At 34.4% G+C, this 10,705-nt stretch overlaps 1 long non-coding RNA gene across 1 annotated transcript; it reads right to left on the bottom strand.

Moving 5' to 3' along the window:
- Positions 1-1,312: 1,312 nt before the first annotated feature.
- Positions 1,313-10,107, bottom strand: LOC145958267 (uncharacterized). Its single transcript, XR_014433987.1, has 4 exons — positions 9,888-10,107; positions 7,413-8,887; positions 2,418-6,529; positions 1,313-1,534 (listed from the first exon to the last, which is right to left on the bottom strand). It is a non-coding gene; the product is annotated as an uncharacterized LOC145958267 (long non-coding RNA).
- Positions 10,108-10,705: the final 598 nt, after the last annotated feature.

Below are 10,705 nucleotides of genomic sequence, written 5' to 3' on the forward strand. Positions count from 1 at the left end.
GTTCCACTTTCATGTCCTAGTACAAATAAACCTCTACATCATCTTTCCCATGAAAGTAAGGGAAATCCACCTTGAATTCCTTAACTCTAGGCCCTTTTCCCTTTTCTAGGTATGTTTTCTTGGTTTTTCTTTGTAGTATTCACTCATGTTGTGACTATCTGATGGAGGACCATCCTTGAAGCATCATATAGGGCCTATCACAAGGTCCATGGCTAGGAGAGTGGAGAAAGATGAAGAACACACCACACCAAAAGCCATGATCATCATGCGTGTGGATTTTGAGCCCTCTCCTTAGTTTGTTACTTTCTTTTCTTATTTCGCCCTTGTATTTTGGGGAACATTTAATATTTGGATTTTGAATTTATATTTTTATTTATCCTTTGTATTATGGGGCAAATTAGTCTTAGGATTTATTTTTAGACTTAAACCTTGACTTGTGAGGTCAAAGTCCATTTATTTCCTTTTCTAGGTCTAAAGGTACTTTAGTCTTTTGGAGAGATGAGAGCCATTTCATTTGAGCTGCATCTAGGGTTCACTTAGGGTGCATTTGGGCTTGAAATTTTTTGCCAAATGCTTCCAAGAAACCCTAGATGCTCTCCTCTCTCTATAAGTACTCTAGGCCATCCACCTTGTAGCCACTTTGGAATATATGTATTTTGAGTGAGCCTTGTTGCATCAAAAAGCCTTCCTTAGTCTCCTAGGACCTCACGGCCATATCTTCTCCTCTTCACCCTAGAGTGGCCTTCACCATCCCTTGGTGGAGAGAGTTATCCAAGAACACCAAAAACACCTTCCACCTTTCCTTCTCCTTTTTCGTCCACCTTCACCCTCGTACCACTAATATTGTTTTTCATCACCCTTGAGGAAACATTCAACCATCATCCTTCTTCCTAGTTCGTGGAGAAAGAAGGAGCTCCTCCTTGAAAGTCAAAGATCACACCATGGAAGGAAGGAGTCCATCACTATCACTTTGATAGCTTTTTATCTTAGAAGAGCCACTAGATGATTCACCACCATGTTTTTTTTTATATTTTTCTTTTAAGAGTTTTTTTTTTCTCTTTCATCTTTCTAAGCTCAAGCCCTAACATAGCTTGCAGTTCCTCTTTTTCTTTTCTTTGTTTTTCTTTGTCTAACCTCTCATCTTCTCTCCATAAATTAAGTTCTTTTAGTTCAACCATTAGTTTTGAAAAAGTTGGTGCCAAACTAGAATTACTAGCACTATGTGAGCTTGTGTGTGGATGCTTACTCATGATGCAATGTGTGACACCCTCTACCCCGCATATCATAAATCAATAAATTTAAATAATATAACTTTAATAATCAAACATGTTTAAAGAGTATCACATTTTTAACAAACATAATCAGCGGAAATTACAAAGAAATAAATCTCAAAGTTTTCAAAGTAATTTAAAATAACATTAACAACCTAATCTAATCTTATCTATACCCCGATGTCACATGTCCTATCAGAGCATAGCCCATAAAGAAGCCTAAGCTTCACCACCAACATCCTCAGCCTCATGCTGATAATCACCTGTATAGCGGTTAAAGAAAAACAACACAAAGAAAAAGGGAGTGAGAAAACATCTCACTCGGCTCACAGTGTAGGAATATATATACTAGATAGCCAAACACAAACAAAACATATATAACATAGATTAACAATATCACATCTTACTCATTCAAGGCATATCCATTTGTCATATAATATCAAAAGACACATGTATGGACACGGACTACATTTTATCATGCATGTGGCGCCAGTCACTTATCACGTAGTATATTGCCGCTAGCAATACACAAAGAGTAGTCTAGGAGTACATGCCGGGACACAACCTCTGCGCACTCTCACTAGAAGGACATACTACCAGAGTCTCGTCGGGATAGCTAAGCCGCGCAAGATACATCCCATGCACACAATGGGCGAGACTGAGACTTCCAAACCGAGCCATCCCCAAGGACTGATCCCCACAGCTTTTACACTAGGGGGCCTTCTCTGGCGGCGTATTCCATATCGTACCCTTATCACTTTATGCAAATGATGCATGTCAAACAAGACTCTATGCATTCTCATATCACTTTATCACTTTCCATGGTCATTTCTCTTTATACATTTCATATCTCATTGTCACATTATCACATTATCTATCTCATGGTCAATCATATCTCATGGTCATTTCACATCATATTTCATCATCACATCATATCATTAGAAACATCACATTCACATTATCATATCATATTCATAACTTTCACAATCATAATCTCAACAGAATTTCTATTCATACACACATATTAACCAAGCAATTAGAACATACAAACAATATAACATACAACAAACACAGGATTGGGGGCCAATCCCACTACCCAGCATACAATCCCACACCCAGAGCGAGATTTCTCACTCCCCCCCTTACCTGGATAAGCAGAAACTGAGACTATAGCACAGCTGCCTCCCCAAGGCTTCTTCCGTCTAAAACAGGGACCGGAGCTAAAACTAGGATAGAACCTCCTCCTCTAGACTTTCCTTGGTCTTCAAAGAGAAGAAGAGGAGAAGAAGAGAGTATAAGAGAAGAGAGAATGAGAATGAGAAGTGTTTCTTGGGATGGTTTGCAATGGAGAAGTGAAGGCCTATTTATAGCCTCCAAAACACATTAAAAAAAATGTAAAATAATGGAGAAAAAGATAGACAAAACTAAGTGGAATGAATTATAGAAGTTGGTGGGATGAATTAATGGAGTTGGTGTGAATTAATGGAGTTGGTGCCATGTTCTTTTCCTCACCGACTTTAGCTACTGATTTGGACCTTATAGACAGCCGAATCTGAAAATATTTCCTTCATGAAAGTTGTAGGATTTTCTCTTATCTTTCCATAGCCACCAAGTTTGTATCATTTGAACAACCACCGACCAAGTTATACCCCACAAACCGAGGCTTGCCAATCAGTCCAGCGAGAAACAATTGTATCAATCAAATTCCAATTTTGACCTCCTAAACGACCGATTTTGCAAATGGCTATTTCTGTAAAAGTTGTGCGTTTTTCTCTTAGATTTCCATTGACACCAATTTTGCATAATTTGGACCATCACAGCCCAAGTTATGCCCTAAACACCGAGGCTTGCCAATCAGCCCAGCGAAAAACGGTTTTAACAAAGAAAATCACAACTATCTAATTAAGCCCAATAATACACATATCTTTCTAAAGCCTACAATTAAGCATAAATGGAGTGTGAATTAGTTACAATTGAAGTAAAATATAATCACCAAATTATGACTAAATAATAATAATAATAATAATAGTAATAATAACCATTTTGAAAACTGGGATGTTACAATACTTCCCCCCTTTTAAGAAATTCGTCCTCGAATTTTTGAAACGAAGAGGTTTGACTATGACTCATTCAAGATTCTTCTTAAATTTCCTTGGAAAATCCACAACAGAGTCTAGACATATTATTTCACTTCCAAACAGGAACATCTAAAGGCTACAAAAGTCCTAAAAGGCTTCTGATGTTCTGTCTCATACTTATACCATACTAAATATAAGTACATAATATCCTCTATTCCTCTCTTTACTTAAGGCCACCACGCTTCCGCTGCGCCACTCTGATGCACCTTAGTAGCTCTTAAAACTCCCTTTAAGATCATCTTTCTAATTTCAAGATTACTAAGCACCCAAATTTATTCTTGCACCTCAAAACAACATCAATTCCAATTTTTTTTTTTTTTTTTTTTTATTATAAATTTTAATCATATTCCTACTAATCTTTTCCACTTGGTTCACTAGAAAAGATTCTAATCTCATCCATTAATTCACTAGTTATTTTCAACCATAGTCAATTCAATGTTCCTAAAGGTAGTCTCACACATCAATCATAAGTCCCTAAATTCTCCAATCAAATCCAATCCTTAAATATATTAGTGATCATCGTAATCAAGGCATCTGTCATAATATTGATATTACTTCTATGATCATCTGTAAAGATCAAGCACCTAAGCATGTTATACATATCAAATCACTAATTTTACTGCTCCATCTTCAACCAATTCAAACCCCTATCCATCACCTTATTCTATAGTCTCATATCTTGTTACCAATATGAATCAACTAATTGTATTTCTCCAATTTATCTCAATGATCCACTTGTTACTCGAGTCACACCTAGTTTTTCACCACTAGGAGTAATCTCACAAGTCAGACTTAAATCCCTAAAAAGATCCTTCTTTCTAATCATAAGGAAAAATATAAAGGTTTCCTACTCAAAACATTGGTTACCACAATGGCTTTGGCCAAATAACCAGTAAGATCAAAATCTTATTCCTTAAAAATTTCTAACTATCTCTTTTGGTCAATAGATATTTAAAACTCTTATGATCGCTAAATACCTCAAGCTTAGAATCATATAGGTAATGTCTTCAAATCAAGGTCATGGGTAAGGTAATTCCTTCTCATAAATTCTCAATTTTCTAGAATCATAAGCTACTTATCTGTTCCTTCTTGCATCCACACTCTATCCAATCTTATCTTAGAAACATAACTATGTTCCACAAAAGACTTACTAAAATCTAGTAGTATTAACACTAGTCAATCTTGCCTTAAGAGTTGGAACTACTCTCATACTTACTATCCCACATAAAGACAATACTCTTCTTAGTGAATGTAGTTAAGGGCAAAGCTATCTTAGAAATTCCTTCAATAAATCTCCAATAATAATAAGCTAACATCATAAAACTCTTATCTTCACTAATTGGCTTAGATATCACTTAAATACAACTTCTACCTGAGACATATCCATGTTTACCTTAACTGGAATTTACAAGAACTAGAAAACTTATCTTATACAATAAAAATAATAAATAAATCAATCAATCAATCAATAAATAAGATAAAATAAAATAGTAATACTTAACATACAACCGTCTTGAATATATCTCCACCTTCAACTACAATATGATCATATCACACCCTAAGATCAATCTCACTAACCACACGACATTCACCAATTGATCCCTAAGGTAATCTATCCACATATCAACATACATGCTTACTAAATCATATTAGAATACCAACTTTAAACCTTCAAATATACCATCGATAAGCATGTACATGAACAAACTTTATCACATAGCATTATACGACCTTTAAACAACCTCTCAATCCTTATGCAAACACCCCAAAACAAAATCAATTCTTATCCTTGCATTGCCTAACGATTCAAAAATATCATGAAACCATACATATCCCTTCAACAATGTTTAAAGAAAATGATACCTAGAGAGTTATACTTATTCAAATGATCTCAAACCTATCTCAAAATAAAGATAGAGAATAAGCTACAACTCCTACGAAGACATAGAATTCTAAAAAGATCATCTTCTTAGCTACAAATTTCAAAAACCGCAGCAGATATATTCAGCGCTTATAACTAGACCTTTGATCACCAAAGTAGCTATAACTAGAGTTCTATACCTCCGTTTTACCTGATTCCAGTTCCATTAGAAAGATAACGTCCAAAGCTACTACTTTTGTGAAGACCATAAAATCTGATTCTGTCAATATGATACTCATACAAGCACAACAAAATTTTAACGAAAATAATCCCCATATTATACAGCAATAGTGTACTAACATTTCACAAAATACCTCAACCATTCCAAACTCACTCCTTTCCACCTTAAACTCATATTCAAGCTTTCCATTACAATCCTAGACCAAAACAGCTCACATATTTAGTGCAAAGGACTTAGAGAATAATATTCACATATTACCTAAACCATAAAAGTTAACATGAAGCACCAATACTCAAGGAACGTTTCAACCTCTCATCAAAATATCAAAACTCCAATTCTCAGATACAACCTCCTTGGATTCAATCGCTACTACTATAGATTCCTAAATTTCATTAATCGTAAACTTTTGACAAATTAATGTCTCTCCTAATTCTAAGGTCTCAATAGGCTTTATCCGTACTATTGGTACATAAGCTCACCATACGAGTGATACTACTCAACCACTACTTCTTACGTAAGCAAGAAGTATCAAACAAATAAGCAATTATGAAAAGAGCAATCAAAAATAGCATCATCAAATTATATCATGTCTATCAAACAAATCCTGAGAACACAATGCACACAACATAATCAATCATCATATTAGCACATCAATCAACTCATCACATTATTAATCTACCAAACAAGCATAGTAGACTCATAACTCACGGTCGATTAGATCGACTTGCTCTGATACCACTAAATGTGACACCCTCTACCCCGCATATCATAAATCAATAAATTTAAATAATATAACTTTAATAATCAAACATGTTTAAAGAGTATCACATTTTTAACAAACATAATCAGCGGAAATTACAAAGAAATAAATCTCAAAGTTTTCAAAGTAATTTAAAATAACATTAACAACCTAATCTAATCTTATCTATACCCCGATGTCACATGTCCTATCAGAGCATAGCCCATAAAGAAGCCTAAGCTTCACCACCAACATCCTCAGCCTCATGCTGATAATCACCTGTATAGCGGTTAAAGAAAAACAACACAAAGAAAAAGGGAGTGAGAAAACATCTCACTCGGCTCACAGTGTAGGAATATATATACTAGATAGCCAAACACAAACAAAACATATATAACATAGATTAACAATATCACATCTTACTCATTCAAGGCATATCCATTTGTCATATAATATCAAAAGACACATGTATGGACACGGACTACATTTTATCATGCATGTGGCGCCAGTCACTTATCACGTAGTATATTGCCGCTAGCAATACACAAAGAGTAGTCTAGGAGTACATGCCGGGACACAACCTCTGCGCACTCTCACTAGAAGGACATACTACCAGAGTCTCGTCGGGATAGCTAAGCCGCGCAAGATACATCCCATGCACACAATGGGCGAGACTGAGACTTCCAAACCGAGCCATCCCCAAGGACTGATCCCCACAGCTTTTACACTAGGGGGCCTTCTCTGGCGGCGTATTCCATATCGTACCCTTATCACTTTATGCAAATGATGCATGTCAAACAAGACTCTATGCATTCTCATATCACTTTATCACTTTCCATGGTCATTTCTCTTTATACATTTCATATCTCATTATCACATTATCACATTATCTATCTCATGGTCAATCATATCTCATGGTCATTTCACATCATATTTCATCATCACATCATATCATTAGAAACATCACATTCACATTATCATATCATATTCATAACTTTCACAATCATAATCTCAACAGAATTTCTATTCATACACACATATTAACCAAGCAATTAGAACATACAAACAATATAACATACAACAAACACAGGATTGGGGGCCAATCCCACTACCCAGCATACAATCCCACACCCAGAGCGAGATTTCTCACTCCCCCCCTTACCTGGATAAGCAGAAACTGAGACTATAGCACAGCTGCCTCCCCAAGGCTTCTTCCGTCTAAAACAGGGACCGGAGCTAAAACTAGGATAGAACCTCCTCCTCTAGACTTTCCTTGGTCTTCAAAGAGAAGAAGAGGAGAAGAAGAGAGTATAAGAGAAGAGAGAATGAGAATGAGAAGTGTTTCTTGGGATGGTTTGCAATGGAGAAGTGAAGGCCTATTTATAGCCTCCAAAACACATTAAAAAAAATGTAAAATAATGGAGAAAAAGATAGACAAAACTAAGTGGAATGAATTATAGAAGTTGGTGGGATGAATTAATGGAGTTGGTGTGAATTAATGGAGTTGGTGCCATGTTCTTTTCCTCACCGACTTTAGCTACTGATTTGGACCTTATAGACAGCCGAATCTGAAAATATTTCCTTCATGAAAGTTGTAGGATTTTCTCTTATCTTTCCATAGCCACCAAGTTTGTATCATTTGAACAACCACCGACCAAGTTATACCCCACAAACCGAGGCTTGCCAATCAGTCCAGCGAGAAACAATTGTATCAATCAAATTCCAATTTTGACCTCCTAAACGACCGATTTTGCAAATGGCTATTTCTGTAAAAGTTGTGCGTTTTTCTCTTAGATTTCCATTGACACCAATTTTGCATAATTTGGACCATCACAGCCCAAGTTATGCCCTAAACACCGAGGCTTGCCAATCAGCCCAGCGAAAAACGGTTTTAACAAAGAAAATCACAACTATCTAATTAAGCCCAATAATACACATATCTTTCTAAAGCCTACAATTAAGCATAAATGGAGTGTGAATTAGTTACAATTGAAGTAAAATATAATCACCAAATTATGACTAAATAATAATAATAATAATAATAATAGTAATAATAACCATTTTGAAAACTGGGATGTTACACAATGCAAGGTTGAGGTAAGATTTTTTTTATCCCAAATGCAAAGTAAATCTAAGTGTTTGAAGAAGTATTTGGAACCTCTTAAACGTTCCTAGCATGCAAAGCAAAAAAAAAATTAACAAAGAAATTAAACAAAAGAAATATGCAACTAGGCATGTCTTAAGTGAAAATTTGAGTGGATACTTGTGAGACTCCTAACATACTTCTAGAAGTATTAAAAACATCTACTAATTAACAAAGGAAACAAGAAAATTGTAATTTTCGAGTAGGTACTTATAACCTCTCAAACCACTTCAAAATGAAAGGCCTTTATAAAGAAAGAAAAATAAAAGACAAAACAAAACCCCTAAGCTATTACAACTTGAAAGTTCCAAGGTCTTCTCTTACAAAACGAACAAACTCATTGTTAGTGTAAGAGATCTCTTTAGTGTTTGGCCACCTTTTGTGTTTGGTCTTCAAGTCTCTCCAAAATAAGAATCTCCACCAAAAAGTGATTCCTCCTATGCTTTCATTCAGCACTCCAAAACACTACCTTGTGGCAAGAATCTTATATCAACCTACATTTAAAGAATTTTCACCAAAACAAAACTAAAAAAAAATTTAGAGGCAACCAAGAGAAACACCATTAAGAAATAGCTTAACTAAAAGAGAATTATGGATGATAAAACTCAAAGAATTTCAAGAATAAGACAATATAAAATTAAAGCACATTTAAAGGCTAGAACTTAAAGAGAAAGTCCTATGATTTGAACTAGATTATATTACAAAAGCAATAAAATGACTCAAGTTTACTTCATATAATGAAATGAAACTTCAACTAATGAATATTGGTGACAAAATATTTTTAATATTTTTTAAGATTTTTTCTTGCATTTTTTATACACTTTTGTTTTTCTTTTCTTTTCTTTTGGAGCAATGACTTCTTTTCTTTTCTTAGATCAAATATTTGTCACAATAATACCAAAAGAATAAAATGATAAGCACTCAAAGCTCTTGGCTGGCCACAAAACACATGTAATTTTTATAGATCAATCAAAATTAAAGGTCAATTAAGAAGTGATGATTAACAAGTAAGAACTAAACATGAAACTAAACAACTTAAATTATGGACTCAAAAATAAAATCACACAATATTTTCAGATTTTCTAGATCAAATTCTTCTCACAACAATCAAGACACCAAAATATGAAGGAAAGCACAAAGATCAAGAATCCTAGAAACACATATCAAGATATGGTTCATAGAAAACTAGATCTAAAATTTTTTTGCACATAATTTTTAAGGTAAAAGTATATCCATAGAATTATCATACAAAAACTATATTTATTCAAATAAACTCACAAGACAATAAAAAATAGATGAACAACATGAACTTGGAAAGAAAACCTCAATGGAGAGAACCAAGGCTCATGATACCAAAATAATGAAATCAAGGGAAGAATGATTTGCGATTTTTCTCCACTTGATTCCTATTTCCTCCAATATTCATCCACGGCTCCAAGATGCAAAGAAAAGCTTAAAAAAATTGAAGGTAATGAGAGTGAATAGACATGCTACCTTTAAGAGGAATGATATGCCAAGAAAGGATAATATTGCCATAAGAAGGGCTTCCTTGATGAAAGATCTTAAGAAGTCTCACTCCATAGAAGAAACAAAAATAAGACTTTTGAAGAGATAATTTAGGAACTCAAATATCATTTAATATCAAAAGAGATGTCTCATACAAAGCTCAAGGTACATTTAGAGCAAGCTAGCTTAAGGAGTAAGTTAATCAACCAAGGTTGGATTAACCCATGGTGATTTGCATGCCTATTTGAATTTCAATTCAAATAATGGTGCCAAATCCATTGTCTCTAGAAGCTATGTGTTACCATGTGACAAAATTAAATTGTTTTAGGGTGTTCACAACCCGTCCAAGGAAAGTAAAATACAGCAAGAAAACATCTAATTTCAAATTTATAGAGGTGAGAGCCAACCTTACTTCCTAAAGCTCATTAACAAACCCATGTACAAGATAATTTCACTTTTCCTTACTTGGAAAGAATTCATGTAATGAGAAAGGTACACTAAAGGTTCACTCTTCATTCTTCAATTATCCATTACATAACATTTACTCGATCATCCTACCATCAATTAATTGTATACATGTTTTGTTATCATTATAACAAAAATGAATCAAACAAAGTGCAAGTTGACCAAATTGAAAGGATAAGAATATAATACGAAATTCCACCGTCAATTCCCTTATCAAGATTTCAGACATGCTAGCTAAGAAATATATTCTTATGTATATTTGTTAAACATTTATCTTTGATATCTTAAACTGAATTTCTCTTCGTAGTTATCGCTATGTGGTAATCATATTTTCTATAAGT

This window comes from Cajanus cajan, chromosome 5, assembly GCF_000230855.2.
Source record: "Cajanus cajan strain Asha chromosome 5, NIPB_CcT2T_4, whole genome shotgun sequence".
In the NCBI taxonomy this organism is placed as follows: Eukaryota; Viridiplantae; Streptophyta; class Magnoliopsida; order Fabales; family Fabaceae; genus Cajanus; species Cajanus cajan.